A 17,591-nucleotide genomic window follows, 5' to 3' on the forward strand; every position below is an offset into this window, starting at 1 on the left:
AAACTAAAATTTAAAAGTATATAAATAGTTTATATTTTCTGTTCCCCAAATCATGTAAACTGTGCAAACTCTGAAATGTTTGTCCTTTCTCTGCTTATTTTATGGAGCTTTTCTCCTAGCCTCCAATGAAAAAGGGCTATTCCCCAAATGCCCAGTGGACTACCCCAGTAAACAAATGCAATGGAACAAATAAATAAAAATAAAATAAATCACTGGTGCCTACGGAAGGATGCACCTAAGACTCAGATAATTTAAATATATATATATATATATATGGGTCTACTTTGTTTGACAGAAAACACATTTCACTGAAACTGATTTTGTCAAAGCCTCATTTCACTGAAAGTGAATTGCCTGAGCACAATTCACTGAAAGCTCACTTCACTGTAAACTCGTTTGACTGAAACTCATTTCATCTAAACAGGTATATGCCCTGTTCCCCACTGTAGTGTGATCCTGGAGTTAGTATATATAGTAATGGGGGGGGGGGGCATAGCCCTACTACCTATTTTAAATGTTGTAAACCATAGACATGGATACTTGCAAGCTGAATGAATAACTCTTTCCAAAAGATAATATTTACCCAAAGTATGTGAGGGCTGTGCCCCCCACACCCCCCTAACTATATATACTAACTCCAGGATTGCACTGCAATGGGGAACAGGGCATATACCTGTTTAGACAAAATGAGTTTTCAGTGAAGTGAGCTTTCAGTGAATTGTGCTCAGCCAGTTCATTTTCAGTCAAATGAGGCTTCAACGAAATGAGTTTCAGTGAAATGTGTTTTCTATCAAACAAAGTAGAACCATATATATATATATATATATATATATATATATATAAAACAACCCAACAGTTACTACTATACTACTACTGTTGGAATATTCACACATACTGTCTCTTTCAGATCACTCACTAAACTTAAGCACTTTGCTTAAAAAAAAAAGTTAACATTTGCCATATTACATAAGCCTGTTAACACTAACCCTTTGCAAAGCAACAAAAGTAAAATTAGCACTGGTATACAGTGAAACACACTCGTTGAAGGTTGTGCATCAGGGTTGGCAACTCGGCACGTAAAAATCTACTGCCAATCATTAGCGGACCGGAGTTCCACTGTGGCGACCCCAGACCGGGAAAAGCCAAAAGACACAACAACACAGTGAAACACAATTGCAATTAGGTATGTGTTGCATAACAATGTGACACCTAACTATGTAAGGTTGAAATCTATTAAAAAGAAAAGCAAGATAATCAACATGTGTGATGTCACCAGTTAAACATCCCTACTTCTAAATAAAGATGCTAAATGGCCATATGTTTTCTTTGTAAAAGTCAGAAAGTAGAAGAAAGGTGACAAGGCTTCAAGGCAACACCAATGTAAATACTGCATGAAAACTGCTTTAACAATCATGGTCTCAGCATACATGCCTCTACCTCCTTTATCGTTTATATTTGGGATATATAGCCGCTCAATTCCATTTGCTACTTAGCCTTTTTTTCCTGCCACTTCTCAGGTTTTCCTCTTTACTTACATTCTGTCTATACATCAGTTTTCAACTTTGACACTCCCTTTTCTCCCCTCTTCTCTACCAGCCCCCCCCCCCTCTTACTTTTACTTATCCCCCTTTTTATGTATCTGAATATATTTTCTGTGTTTTACAGTGAAAAACATTTGGATGCCTGTACATTTAGTTAGTGATTATTTCACAGCTTTTGATTTTTGTATATGATTTGCACTGTGTGCCTTTAATATTATTTCTTATGTCTTGCAGCCTGGCAGTGCTTCAAAGACATCATCTGACCAGTGGATTTACACAATTACCAAATGTGAAAAAAGTAAACCCAGCCAATTATTTAATTGTCGAAGTCAGTGTTTTAATTGCATCACCCCTGTCTAACAGCAGTGCTAGTACAAAAGTTCAGCTGGAGTTGTACAGCAAGATAAAGAACAGGAAACTGTGGCAACTCTGACAAAGTCAATGTTGTGAAGTGACAGGCCAGTGAGTTCCCATATGAAAGAGCAAAAGGATGAAACAGAAGAGAATGTTGCCCAGGAAGATTTTTCTGGAACTTTCTGTAGAATGCTTGCAGGAAATGGAGAACAAAATGTGCCCTCAGTTTAGAAGAAAATTATCTAAAGGAAGAGCTGTTTGATTTAATAGAGATGGAAGCACATACTAAGATCATTGAAAGAAACAGACTACAGAAAGTCAATAAAACCCAAAACTTAGAAGTTTGATAAAACAAATGAGCACAGTAGTTTAGGACTGTTCATAGAAATGTATGTGATATAACAGAAGTAAACAGGATATATTACTGTGCAGCTAAATTAACAACAGATGAAACTTTTAGCACAAGAACACAGGGTGATGAGGGAAAGAAGGGAGGAAATAAAATACCATCATGGAAGTATCAACTGGGGAAAACTATAACGCAATGAAGACAAGAAGTGCCACTGTTAGAAGAGTACAGAAGAGGGAACAGATCAACAAAAATACTCGGAAAGACAGACGTGATAAAAGCAATGCACAGTAACACATGGATCAGTATCTATTGTGCACGATTGCAAATAATAAATTAAAAATATCAGCACATGCAGAAACACTTAGAAAATACACAGATAAACATAAAGGAAAAGTACAAAATTAGCAATTTACTGATGACCCAAAATAGTTTTTGTATAGAGAACTGGGAAACAAGGCAAAAGGAATTGAAACACCAACAAAAAAGAAGAAATAGATGCATTTTGGAGACGTATCTATGAAGATCCTGTGGAACATAAAGATGCTGAATGGATAGAAGAAGTAAAAGAAAGAATAAGAAGTTCAAATGTGCAGGATATGAAATGGGATGAAGTAACAGCCAGATAAATTAACAAACTTACGAAAAGTTCCTCATTGGAAAGAACCCCAGGCCCAGATGCAGTACCTAACTTCTGGCTTAAAGTATTAAAATCTTTACATGAAGACTTAGCTTTAGCTATGAGTAAGAACTATTTATATGCACGCCCAGAACAAACGCCAGCCTAGTTAACAACAGGAAAAACAATACTCCTCAAGAGCGGACCTGCACGCTATCCTAAAAACTACAGACCAATAACTTGCCTTCCGACGATGTATAAACTATACACTAGAATTGATGCCGACAGAATTTATAGTCATTTAGAAGAAAACTCAATCATGGCAATAGAACAAAAAGGTAATAAAAGAAAGTTGTGTGGAACAAAGGATCATTTGTTGCTAAATAAAGTCATAATGGAGAACTGTAAAAAGGAAAGAATCGAAGTATGGCAAGGATAGACTACAAAAAAAAACATATGACAGTATTCCACACTCATGGGTAAAACAGTGCTTAAAACTGTATAAGATGCACCTTACATTGGTTGATTTTATTTATTTAACATTTGTTTACCGGGAAAGTCCAACTTGGAATGAAGCCAATTTTCAATGGAGGCCTGGGGAGAAACGCTCCAGATTCATGTTTTTGTAACATTACAACAACCATGAAACAGTGGCAAACCACTTTGCAGTTAAGCCATGATAAAGGCAAATTATTATTCCAGGGATAACAATTCAAATGAGAATATTCCAGGGTGATCTGTCACTACTGCTCTTGTCTTGACCTTAACCCATTAAGCTGTCTACTTAACAGATTAGGTTATGGTTACTGTTTGGCTCCCAAAAAACAACAAAGTGTAAAAACTTCTCATCTTTTTGTGGATGACTTAGAAATGTATAGTTCATCAGATGAGGAACTGAAAGCACAACTGCAAGTGATCAAAACTTTTTTTCTGATTTGGTCATTTGGTCTTTATAAATATGCAAAAGCAACCTTTAAAGCAGGAAAGCAGCAGCACCAAGAAAACGTCAGCCTGAGACAGGAATGGGATATAAAAGAACTTGAGCATGAGAGTGTATAAATATTTGGGAACTGATGAAGGATCAACAATAAAACAAATGAATGCGAATAAAACTTAGTAAAAAGAAGTTATGTTCTTACCGTAACGTTATATTTGTGTTGTCGATCTTCATTCATTCTTGACTGATGGGTTCAGTTCCAAACCCTCAGAACTGACTCGGCCGTTATACTAGCTCACGCCAGCCAAAAACTCTCGAGCTAAGGCTCTACCCATAATGCCTCTCTTTCCATTACCTTAGATCAAGTTTGCCTATCATAAAGAAAAATGGAAGCTCTATCTCAGCAACAACCCTGAAACAACCCTAGGACTAGATCCTAACCTCCAGGAGTCTTTTGGAGGGGGCAAGAGGGTAGAATGTCAAGAATGAATGAAGATTGACAACACATATGGAACATTACGGTAAGAAAATAACTTCTTTATCTGATGCTGTCAATCTTCATTCATTCTTGACTGATGAAACAGAGTCCCCAGCTGCTCTTGATCTTTGTATACCCTAAGGATGGATATTCCTTAGCACCATAGACCCAAAGGATGTTCTTCCCCTGGAAACCACATCTAATTTGTACTGAGTTAAAATGGTATGAGGGGTATCCCAAGTTGCGGCTGCATATGTGTCTTCCATAGAAGCTCTCGAATGGAAGACTACTGAAGTGGAAACCAATCTTTTTGAATGAGCTATACCTTTTGTTGATAGATTGAGTTTATTCTGATCATATATAAATGTAATGCAGTCTCTCAACCATTTTGACAAAGTGATCTTTGAAACTGGTTTGCCCAAGCTGGTACCAGAATGACAGAAATAGCTGGTCTGATTTTTTAGAGGATTTTGTTCTGTCCAAATGGAAACATAATTGTCTGTGAACGTCCAACATATGCAAGCAGTACTCTCCTTTGTTTGAAAAACTTGGAAAGAGGACTAGTAAGTCTATGGTCTGGTTGATATTGGAGTCTGACACCACTTTGGGGAGGAAGGAGGGATTAGTTCTGAGTGATACTCTTTCTTTGTGGAAAATGATATATGGATGGTTCTCATACACAGCCTGTAACTCTGAAATTCTCCTAGCAGACATGATAGCTACTAAAAAGCTGATGAACTATGGACTGCAAGACTAAGGTTAAATCCCAAGATGCTACAGGATCTTTGAAAGGTGGCTTCAAATGTTGAGCATCCTTAAGAAATGTTTTGCAAAGACGCTGAGAAATCAAAGAATGATCATCAAATCCATTATGGAAATTTGAAATGGCAGCTAAATAAACTCTAATGGTAGAAGTTGAGGCTCCCAGCTGAAATAAGGTAGCTAAATATTCTAGTACCTTATCGACTGGAGCCAAAAAGGGTCAGAACCATTTGAATTCAACCAAATAGAAAACCTTTTCCATTTGCTAAGGTAAATTTTCCTGGTGGACAGTTTATGGGAAGCCATAAGTATCTTTTGCCCCAGGGAGGACAAATTGTTTCACCTGGCAGTTACTGGAAGTGGAGAAACCAAGCCGTCAGCTTGAGATGTTGAAGGTTGGAATGGGTCAAGCTCTGAGGGTGAGATAATAGGTCAGGGGTTGGATCCAGAACCCACAGGCAGTGAACCGGGTGAGGCCAGAGAAAAGGAAACCAGACTTGACGGGCCAATAAGATGCAATGAGAATCAAAACAGATGATGTGGCATAGTGGTATGTTGCTCTGACTGTTTTGCACATGGTCCTGGGTTCAATACTTGGCAGTGAAATGTATGGTGATAACACAGCATTTTGGGGATGGGAGATTGGTGTAATGGTTAAGGTGCTGGTTCCCCCCGTTTGTTGATGTACCAGACTACTGACATGCTGTCTGACTATAGCAATTGTCCCCGAAGGAAGGGCAGACTGAAATGCTTACAACGCTAAAAGCATTGCCCTCAGTTCTAGGACACTGATGTGCAGATTGACCTTCTGAGGGGACCAAGTGCCTTGGACAGTCTTTCCCTGAAAATGACTCCCCCAGCATGCAAGCGTATGTGGTCACTATGGCCTTGGGCTGAGAGGGGTGGAAAGGGCAGCACCATAATTCCACTTCTGGCTTCATCCACCAAGATAAATCCTTCTTGCAGCGATTCGTTATTAGGACTGGATGAGACATGTGGTGATTTAAGAGAGACCATTGTGACGCCAGGAGCCACTGAAGCAGTCTCATGTGATACCTCGTCAGCGGGACCAAGGTGATTGTTGCTGTCATGGACCTGAGAAGTTGTAGAACCAGACAAGCAGGAACTTTGTCTTGAGAGAGAATCACTTGAAGTTGTGACCTTAAGTGTAATAACCTAAGATGAGGAACGGAGGCCACGCAGGATTTTGTATTTAGCCTTTTGCTGATGAATTCTAGGTCTTGTGTGGAAGAAAGTTGTGATTTTTCTTTGTTGACTGAAATGCCTAAGTACTTGGCAAGGTGTAGAATTGAGTCTATGGCACAAAGCAGCAGATGCCTGGTGGGGGTGGTGAGGAGCCAGTCATCCAAATATGGAAACACATGGAATCCCTGTAGCCTTAACTGAGCTGCTACAACTGCCATGCATTTGGTGAACACCCTGGGGGCTGTGGTAAGACCACAGGGCAATGCATGAAATTGGTAATGACTGGCTCCCAGCCATAAGAGGATGTGTCTTCTAGAGCATTAATCCATCTTTATGTGTTAATACGCATCCTGATGATCTATACAGCACATCCAACTGCCCTTCTCTGGAAAGGGAAGGATAAACTGAACTGTGACCGTCCGAAATTTTGTTTGTTGCACAAATTTGTTCAATACGCTGAGGTCCAAGATTGGCCTCCAGTCCCTTGTCTTTTTGGCAGTAAAGAATCTTGAGTAAAATCTGGATCCTGTCTGGTCTGGTGGGACTGCTTGTATGACTGTTTTTTTGAAGCAGCTTTTGAATTTCTAGTGCTACTATATCCTTCTGACTGGGTGGAATATCAGGGATTCGCCTTAGTGGTTTGGGAAAGATATTGAGAGGAATGAGATAACCTCTGGTGATTACTGTCTGCACCCAGGAATCTGATGTTAATGCAAGAGCCAGGCTGAGTGGTGCAGAGAAAACCTTCCCCCAACTGCTTCCAGAGGTAAGCAATCAGGCCGCTGCTCAGGAGCACTGGTAGGGTTGTCCAGAAAAGGATTCTCTGGAGCCCTGGTTGCAGGGCCCCCCTCTGCCATGGGAGGGGCGTCTTATAGATGAGTTCCCCCCCCTGACCTGGGGGGGATATTCGCCACATGTCTCTTAAAAAGGTCCTAGGGTCTTCTTGAAACACATCTTCCCACTCCTCTGATTCCTTGAGTAAGGTCACTGAGGGGTGGAAAAATGTATGTCCACAGCAGAAAGGGTCTTTCCGTCCTTCTCACACTTGGCTAACGTGTCTCTAACCTTTGGACCAAACAATGAAGAAGAATCAACTGGAGCATTAACAAAGGAAGGCTTAAAGGGGTCCGCAAAGTCACACAAGTGCATCCAGGTGTGACACCTAATGGCAATGCCTGTACTCGCTGTGCTAGATGTCCCTTCTGCTGTATGTGCAATAAGACGCATAGACGAATTTGAAATCTACTTTAGGGTGGCAATCTGAGAGGCAACCTTATCAGACACTGCTCTTGCCAGAGTATCCAACAGCACAGTTATCAGATCCCTTTGGAGTCTAAAGAAGTGCACCAAAAAATTCAAGGACCGAATAGCAAAGGTCGATGAAGCAAAGACCCGCTTCCCAAATCTGTCCATCGTCCAGGACTCATGGTTGGGAGGATGGAGGATGAACAGCTGTATTCTCTTTGGCGAGTTCCTTTTTTGTGGCTGCTACCACCACTATGGCATCCACTGCTAGACCCTTAGACCAGTGGGGTTGATCTTCTAGGGCTGAAAGAATTTTGTCCGGTCTCCAGGGAATAGGCTCTATGGTATTAGGAGCCTTCCACTCATGATGTGCAATTAGTTTAATTAGTTCATCATCCGGCAGGCACAAAAAGCTTGCAAGAAAACAGATTCCTCAGAAGATAGGTTTGAGGGCTTCCAATCACCCCCCTGTTTTAAAATCTCTAGGATGTCTCCAAAGGAGACATCTTCAGGGGTGACCATGGGGACCCTTCCCCTTCATCGTAATCTGTATCCTCAGTAACTGATTCTTCTGGAGAATCCAAGTGCTTCCTCTTGCACAATCTCTTATGGGGTGGCTCCTCAGGGGGAACATCTGAGGAGGACTCTAAAGAGAGGGGACCCTGCACAAGGGTAACTTTCTGCTCTTGTGCCCACTGTCCCGAAGTAGCAGATTGTGGCAGCTGCGAACCAGAGGGAACAAAAATATGGCACTCTGATGGGGACAGTACCAACTGGGAGCCTGCTGAAGCTAAAACTCTATCCATAATCTGGAAGGCAGGCCCACCTGAAGAGGGATGGGAGCCCTGAACCGGGGTCACACCTCGCTCCGACGAGCTGCCCTCAGAGTAGGAGCTGGGAGAGGACTTGTAACTACCAGAGCACCGAAAGCTGGAGATGACGCCATAAACAAAATCGGAGCAGATCCAGGGATCTCGGAGCCGGCAGCCAAATCTTGGTTCCGTGGGTGTGAGGGTTCCGATAGAGCTGAAGACCACAGAGTGGCTTCTGGTACTGAGGTGAGATACACTGTCGGTACCAAAGTAACTGGCACCAGGAGTGTCGAAGCAGTGGGCTCCAAAACCTGCAGGGAGGTTAAAGGAGGAATATACGTAGGAGTCCTGGGAGAGTAAGCCTCAGCTCCGGAAGGGGAGGAAGGTCCGAGAAGGAGCAGGAAGGCCTCTGGTTGCCAAGAGCTGATCCACTAACTGCATCCAATTCTGATAGACTCCTGGAAGCATGGATGGACATTCCCGAAGGAGATTCCAGTCTTTCTATGAAGGGACTCAACTGCTGACCCAAGAAGGGGTCTATTGAGGGGGAATATCTAGTCCTGGGGGTACTTAGCATCTCGACCTTCGGCACCATAGGCGGTATTTTGGCAGGCGAGAATGGAACCGAAATACTCGAGGTGACAATTTTTGGTGCCAGTGAGGTCACTGGCGTCAAAGACATGGTCAGCATCAAAGGTGTCTGAGTAGTTTCAATGGTACATGGCACTGTGGAAGATTTAACTGGTTTTGGTGCCAGAATAGAAGTTGATGCAGTCTTAGGAACTTTAAGCTTCAGTTCCGATGAATGAGTCTAAACCTGAGATTTTAGAGTCTTAGATTCGTGTACCTTGAGGGAAGATGGTACTGAATGGCTCTGTTTCTTAGATTCAGTCTTCAGAGATTTTGAAGTCTCCGCGTCAGAGAGAGCTTCATCAAAAGGACATTTCAGTAGTCCCTTAAAAATTAACTTGTTACACCTCTCTGCAAGAGTCCGAGCACTGAAACCCTTGCAGAGTTCGCAAGGAGGTTGAATTTCTAGATGAGTGACACCCAAACAATAAATGCATGAAAGATGCCCATCTGAATTGCACATCATTCTGCCACAATCTTTACACTGCTTGAACCCGGAGGTTCCTTTTTGCTTTTCTGCCATTTTTCTAACACACACACACACACGCACACACACACACACACACACACACACACACACACACACACACACACACACACACACACACACACACACACACACACACACACACACACACACACACACACACACACACACACACACACACACACACACAAAACAAACAGTCACTCGTTAGATAGGAAGGTAAAGGATAATTTTTTTTTCTTTTTAAATATACCAGCAATGGTATGTCAAGAATACCCAAAGGAGTGGGTAAGAGAAGGAAGAAGGGAAAAAAAAAAGGCGGGGGAGGATACCAATGATAGTATCAAAGAAATACCAACAGATAGAAGGGAAGGACAGGGCTATACCAACGATGGTAAAGAAGAATACCTTGATGTAAAAGTTGGATTAGGGAGTAAAATTAGAATCACACACACCAAGAAGAGGTTTAGAATATACAGATACTACCGAAAAAATGGTAGAAGATAAGTAGATAAAAACTTTGAGCACTTAGTTGAGAGCAATGGCTGGCGCGTCCAATTTTCTACATGGCAAACCTGATCTGAGGTAATGGGAAGAGAGGCAGTATGGGTAGAGCCTTAGCTCGAGAGGCTTTGGCTGGTGCTAGCTAGTATAATAGTGAAGTTGGTTCCGAGGGTTCAGAACAGAGCCCATCAGTCAAGAATGAATGAAGATTGACAACATCAGATGGAATATTTTAGAAGACTAAAATTAATACTGAAAACAGCTCTGACATCGAGGAACAAAGTCAAAGCTATAGACCAATTTGCTCTTCCTGTCCTGACTTACAATTTAGGACTAACTGACTGTCCCCAAAAGTTCTGGATCAGCTGGACAAGAAGACAAGAAAAATTATTCATGCTTATCAAATGATTTATAAAAACCAGTGCATACCACGACTATATAGTCCCCATTCTGGAGAAGGTATGGGCTTCCTCAAAATTGATTACATGTATAGATCTTCAATCATAGGATTGCATACATACTTGCTGACCTCACAAGACCCAAACATTGTGAAAGTTTTAAAACATGAGGAGAATAAGTCCAAGATGACTTCCCTGCTTAGTTTAGCAGAAATGTATCAGTGTCAAGTGGGAATGGAATTCAAACCGGAATTAGATAAAACTCAGGCAGCAACTGAATGTGCCAAAAAAACAAAAGAAAGAATATAAGGTGAAGGATCAGGTGAGTAAGCAAGAAATGTGGAAAATGCATAAATACAGTTGCAAGTACAGAAAACTCTTCGAACAGCCTCACGTCGATCAGGATCGAATGCAGGAATAGTTAATGAGAGGTGAATTTAAACCAAAAGACAAAAGCTTAATATTGGTGGCCCATCTTAGTGGACTATGTACACAATGAATTACAAAGTCCACTGAACATGTGGGAGAAACACACAAATGTAGATTTTGTACAACTGAATTGGAAACAGTCGCACATTTTGTTGCTGGATGTGATATACTAATACCATGAGGACTGTATATTAAAAGGCATAATAATACTTCAAAGACTGTTGCATCGGGGACTGTGCAAACATTATAACACTGAAGTAGCTGAAAAACACCGGAAACATTAGTCACAAAACATTGTAGAAAATAATGAATTTTATATCACATGGGATCACCCATTACCAACAAAAAATCAATGCCAGAAACCCAGATATAGTAGTCCCTGAAAAGAAGACAAAGGTAGCACCAATCACTGAAACTGCTACATCCAGTGACTACAGTGTCAAGTACAGAGAAATTCAAAGTCATAAAATATCAGTATTTGCAGGCAGAAAAAGGGCAATGTGGAAGGAGGATACCCAGACCGGCCCAATAACAGTAGGAGCAACAGGTCTTATAAAAAAAGAATTTACAATCATACTTAGATATGTTAGCGATATATATAACTGTATGAATTGCAGGGGGGGTCTTTCTGGGCACACTATCAGTGCTGTGAAGAGCACTTTTGGTTAACATCAAAGTTTGAAACATACTAATTTTATGAACTTTAATCATATTTTGACTTAGGAATGGGGTCCATTCCCATCACGGTATTAGAAACCCAAAAGACTTGGAGAAATGAAAAAAATAGCAGCAGACATAGTGTGGGCGTTCCTTCAGCCTTGCCTAACAGCAGCACAACACGCAAACCATGGGCAACCTATCGACCGTACCTCACAATGGTGCTACACACACTCTGTGGGCACTCCGTCTGCCTAATGCACTACACAGAGATGAACTAGTGCTGTCATTTTGTAATACCCACTCATTTAAAACAAAAGCATGTAAGTATCAGACGACGGAAACATGTTTCCAAAGAATGCTTTTCGTTAATTATGTCTGTATGGGAGACTGGCGCCGCTCCCTCCCACAAATGTCTATTCTTTAGAACTAGGTAAACAGTATTTAAAGAACAGCAGCCCCTGCCCCCTTTACAAATGGGATTAACTGAAATGCAGTTTAGTGGTGCAGCAGATCGGGAATATGCATCACAACTGTAAATACTTAATGTAAAACGTCATGTAAGACAATACGGTGATAGTATTCTCAAAACAATTCAGGAAATGGAAGAATGTAAAAATTATACAACCTAGTGATAGGTGTACAAACAGAGGTATCCCAGTCCGACAGTGTTGGTACAGATAATAGATCGCTGTCAATGAAGTAGAAAGGCAAACCTCTGTTCATCCTACAAATCTGCGTAACACAATAGACAGTAGTACAAGACAGGATTACCTTGTCCTAACTAGGGTATATGCACTATACAGCAGGCAATGAGCAAGCAAGGCAAAGTCCTTGTCCTATAAGTAATCACTGTAATTATATGGTGTGGCCTTGTAGCTCAGGGGTTAGAGCACTGGTCTCGTAAACCAGGGGTCATGAGTTCAAATCTCATCAAGGCCTTTGTATGCTCTTTAATCTTTCTAACATGTAGGAGGTGCTTTTTTTTTCGAATCTGAGGATACAATGTTTGTGGTTCACTCCTAAAAAGAAGCATTTTTATCTAGTGGGCTTACTTTTATTATTAATAAAGAAATAAAATTCATAAAAGTCAATAAATGAAAAAAGGAAACAGCACTTAGGGAAAGAAAGTGAACTTTTCCCTGTGAAGCACAAGTGGCAAACACTGGACACCCTGTTAGTGACAGAAGGCTGACGTGCACAACAGTGTCTTGAGACTTACAGCAGGGTTGCTGCATGTATATCCCATTGCAGCCATTATGCCATATTTTTTTGCAATGCATCAGATTTACTTCTATGGCTTGGTTTCCCTGCCAGGCTGCATTGCTATGCACAGCTTCTGCATGACATACTTTGGAACTGGCTTTTCTGGCTAATGCACATCACTACAGCACCACATTGCATGTTATTTTCTTGGTAAAAGGCCCCAGAGCACTAAATGAAAAAAAAAAGTTGTCACCAGTGCCCTGGCTACATCTCCCCTACTCATTATGAAAAACAGCTTCTGTCTCCTCTGAAAAGTGATCATTGGCCTAACTGAACAAACTCTGTTAACAAAATGCAAACAAAAGAATAACACCATGCTCTTCTCTGCATCTACTGGACAAGTGCTGTTTTGTAGCTCAGATTTTAAAGCACTAGTCTTTTAATATATGGGTCATAAATGCAAATCTCATGAAGACCTCTGCATGCTTCTTAATCTCCAATGTACAAAGAAGTGCTATTTTTTCCATAGAGCAAGTAACTTAAAAGCAACACTGTGCACATTAAAAATAAAAATAAAAAAACACATTTATCTTTTCATGATTTTTGACAAGATCTAAACCTGACTGTAGCAAAATAAGTACTCATTACTAAATGTATTTATTTATTTTAGCTGTGAATGCACTCATAGCAACATCTGCATGAGATTTTGATTCCTTGAAAGGTAAATGCACTGCACTAAGCTGAACTAGTCCCTTCTGCATTCCACCACCAGCATATTTTGACTATGTTCATACAGAAGGAATTAGTAAAATATATTTTTTAGACAAACATCAAATATATTTTGCCTAGACTATATTATGTAGTCATCTCTGTTTCAGTGAGTGTGTTTAATGTCATCTCTATGCACTACAACTTGTGAATACTTTATAGACAGTTCTTTTTCAACTTGTTACAGCTGTCCAAATATTTGTACTGTGTATGTACAGGTTCACACTGTATGATCGGAAGCTGAATTTTAACTTGGTTAATATAGCTTTCTACTGTATTAGGACTTGTATTAACTTTATTTAACTGTAACCATATTATGTCAATGTAAAGATTTTCTCTCAGAGAGACTGCCCAAAATGGGATATAACCCAGTCAGACTTTCCCAGTAAGCAAATGTTAAATGAATAATGCTCTGTGACTGTACAGCTTATAAGATTAATTCACCCTACTGTATGATGACAGAGTACAAATACATTTCACTTTGAATGGCAGACCTGAAAAAAAAGAAGTTATGTACCTACCATAACGTTCAATGTTTGTAGTCCATCTCGCCGAACATTCTTACATTTGGGATCGGAGCCGAACCTCGGCTATGACTCGGCCATACTCTAGCTCAAAAACTTCTGGTTGGCTTGTGGCTAGGAGGTATCCCATCATGCATCAAGCACATTCCCCAGATCTTGTTTGCTGTGAGAAAATACAAAGACAAAGACAAAGACAAAGAACAAACCAAATAGAAAGGACTGCAATAACAGTAGGTACTCTACCCCTAGGTCCTGGGAGGGTTCGTAAGAATGTATGGCGAGATGGACTACAAACATTGAATGTTATGGTAGGTACATAACTTCTTTATGTTCTGTCGTCCTATCTCGCCTTCATTCTTACACTTGGGACAGCTTCCCTAGCACCTTCATCTTGGGTGGCTCATTAGAAAATGCTCCTGAGTACTGTGGAACCAAAGGAAGACTTGTTCCTAGAAGCCATATCCAATTTGTAGTGAATAATGAATGTGTGGGGTGAAGCCCATGTTGCTGCAGCACAAATGTCTATTGGAATCCTAGCCTGAAAGGCTACCGAGGTAGACATAGACCTGGTAGAATGAGCATTCACCTTGAAAGGCAGATCTTTACCACTGGAGGAATAGACAAATGAAATACAACTGGAAACCCAGTGAGATAATGTGACTTTAGAAACTGGGAGGCCCTGTCTAGAGTCTGAAAAGGAGACAAATAACTGGTCTGATTTTCTGAATTTATTTAGTTCTGTCCAGATAAAAACGTAACTGTCTATGGACATCCAGTTGATGGAATTTATACTCTGCTTTGTTTGAGAATTCAGGGAAGAACACAGGCAACTCAATAGGCTGATTAATGTTGGCTGGAGTAGAAACCTTAGGAATGAAGGAAGGGTTTGTCCTCAAGGAGACCTTATCTTTATGAAATACCAAATAAGGTAGCTTAATGGAAAGAGCTTGCAGTTCAGACACCCATCTAGCAGAAGTGATAGCCACCAAAACTGTAGTTTTCCAAGATAAAAACTTGAGGTCACATGTCGCTAAAGGTTCAAAAGAACTAGACGTAAGTTTCTGGAGAACAAAGTTCAAATCCCATGGAACCACAGGATCCATGACTCGGGGTCTTAGTAACATGGTCCCTTTGAGAAAGGCTCTACAAAGCCTATGAGCCATATGATTAGGTGCATTAGCAACATGGAAAGTGGAAATAGCTGCCAACTGGACTTTAATAGTTGCTGCTGCTGAACCTTGATTGAATAACTGCGAGAGGAAGTCTAAAACAGCAGAAATGGGAGCTGTGTAGGGATCAAGGTTTCTCTCACAGGCCCAAAAGGAGAATCTTTTCCAGTAACTAGTATAAATTTTCCTAGTGGAAGGTTTGTGGGAAGATGACAGAATGTGTACAACCTCAGGGGAAAAGTCATGAAGCCTGACTAGGGATGGAATTGGAGCAGCCAAGCTGTCAAGTTGAGGGTGTGGAGAGAGGGATGGAACGCCCCTGACATGTGTGTCAGTAAATCTGGAACTGGATCAAGAGTCCAAGGTTCGTCCATTAGATATGGTCTGAGGAAGGGGAACCAAATCTGTCAAGGCCAGTAAGGAGAAATTAGGATCATCCTGCTTCCCAAGGATATTGCTTTCTGAATTACCTTCGATATGAGGGGGAAAGGAGGGAAATCATAGAGAAGTCCCGAGGGCCAATTGTGAACGAGTGCATCTCTTGGAGTCTCCCCTTCCGGGGGAATCAGGGTAAAGTAGCTGCTGCATTTGGCATTGAAAGGGGTGGCAAAGAGATCGCAGCAAGGCTGACCCCATTTGCGAAAGATTAGTTCCGCAACGTAAGTGTTGAGGGACCACTCATGAGGCAGCAGAATAGCCCTGCTGAGCCTGTCGGCTATGATGTTGGATTTCCCCGGGATGTGTGTTGCCACCAGAAAGCACTGAGAAGACACTGCCCACTCCCATACTCGAATGGCTTCTCTGCAGAGGGGGTAAGATTGGGTTCCTCCTTGCTTGTTTGGGTACCATACCACTGACATGTTGTCTGAGTGGATTGCAATCGTTCCTAGAGGGAGAAAGCTGTGAAGTGCTTGCAACGCTAGAAGCACCACTCTCATCTCCAAGACATTGATATGCAAATGAGTCTCGTGATCTTGTCATGTGCCTTGGACTGTTCTCCCGAGATAATGCCCCCCCACCCTATTTGGGTGGCATCCGAGGTCACAATGGCAACTGGGGGGGGCAAATGGTCTGCCGCCGGTCTGGGTCCACCAACGAAGATCCTGCTTGCACAAATTCGTCATAAGGATAGGATGAGACAGAGGGAGATACTGCAGTGACCACTGGGCAAAGAGTAACCACTGAAGGACCCTCATGTGCAGTCTGGCTAATGGAACTAGTGTTATTGTGGAAGCCATGGTCCTTAATAGCTTGAGCACCACCTTTCCTTTGACTTTTGTTAGAGGAAGTAGCATCAAGATTTGTTCCCTTAGACTCTGTACTCTTTCGATAGGCAGGTAAGCCCTCATTAACACAATGTTTATTTCAGCAACAATAAAATTCACATGCTGAGAGGGTGACAATTCAGATTTTTGCCAATTTACTGTAAATCCTAACTGTAGGCAAGTTGAAATGGTGGCGTCCCTGGCCTGTAACAGTAGATGCCTGGTGGTGGAAGTCAGGAGCCAGTCATCCAGGTACGGAAACTCTTGGAATCCCTGATGTCTCAAGTGAGCCGTAACCACTGCCATGCATTTGGTGAACACCCTGGGGGCTGTGGTGAGACCAAAGGGCAGGGTGTGAAACTGATAATGACTGGCTCCCAGCACGAAGCGTATGTGACTTCTCGATGCCCTGTCCATTTTGATGTGGAAGTATGCATCTTGGAGGTCTATGGAGCACATCCAAATGTCTTTTCCTAACAACAGGAGTATCAACTGTAAGGTGACCATTCGGAACTTGGACTTCTGCACAGATTCGTTCAGTCTGCTGAGATCCAAAATGGGTTTTATGTCCCCTGTTCTTTTTGGCACCAAAAGGAATCTGGAGTAAGTCCCTAATCCTACTTGGTCTGCGGGACGGGTTGGATGACCCTCTTCACGAGCAACTTTTGGCTTTCTACAGTTGCTGAATCCCTGTGATTGGGTGGCACATCTGGGATTTGTCTGGTCTAAGGGGGTGGAGAAAAGAAGGGAATATGGTAACCTCTGGTAATTATCTTTAATACCCACTTGTCTTGAGTGATGTCATGCCAGGCTTCTGGGTATAAAGAAATACGACCCCCGACTGGCTCCAGAGACTCGCAGTCGTGCCTCCTTTCAGGAGCACTGATAGGGACAACCACCAAAGGAATCGCGGTCTCCCTGGTTCTGCAGGCCTCCTCTACCTCTAGGGTGGCATCTACTATTATTTCCTCCTCCTTTGCCTCTGGAGAAGGAATCACCTTGTGCATCCTGAAAAAACCTCTGTGAGAGGACAGAAAAATGGACTCCCATGGCAGACAGGGTTCTTTCCTCCTGCTCGCACCTGGTGAGTGTGTCCTTTACCTTGGTTCCAAACAAAGAGGAACCATCAAATGGGGCATTGGTAAACGTAGACTTAAAGGCCTCCGTAAAGTTGCACAAGCGCATCCAGGAGTGTCTCCTGAGAGAGACTCCTGAACCTGCTGCCCTACTGGCTCCATGCGCTGCGTACGA

General features: G+C 41.9%; 1 non-coding gene across 1 annotated transcript; it reads left to right on the forward strand.

The window, feature by feature from the left end:
* The first annotated feature begins 12,277 nt into the window (after positions 1–12,277).
* TRNAT-CGU lies at positions 12,278–12,350 on the forward strand. The gene has a single exon. It is a non-coding gene; the product is annotated as a tRNA-Thr (tRNA).
* Positions 12,351–17,591: the final 5,241 nt, after the last annotated feature.

The sequence above is a fragment of the Protopterus annectens genome, chromosome 7.part0 (genome assembly GCF_019279795.1).
Source record: "Protopterus annectens isolate FY-2018-M chromosome 7.part0, PAN1.0, whole genome shotgun sequence".
NCBI lineage: Eukaryota > Metazoa > Chordata > Ceratodontiformes > Protopteridae > Protopterus > Protopterus annectens.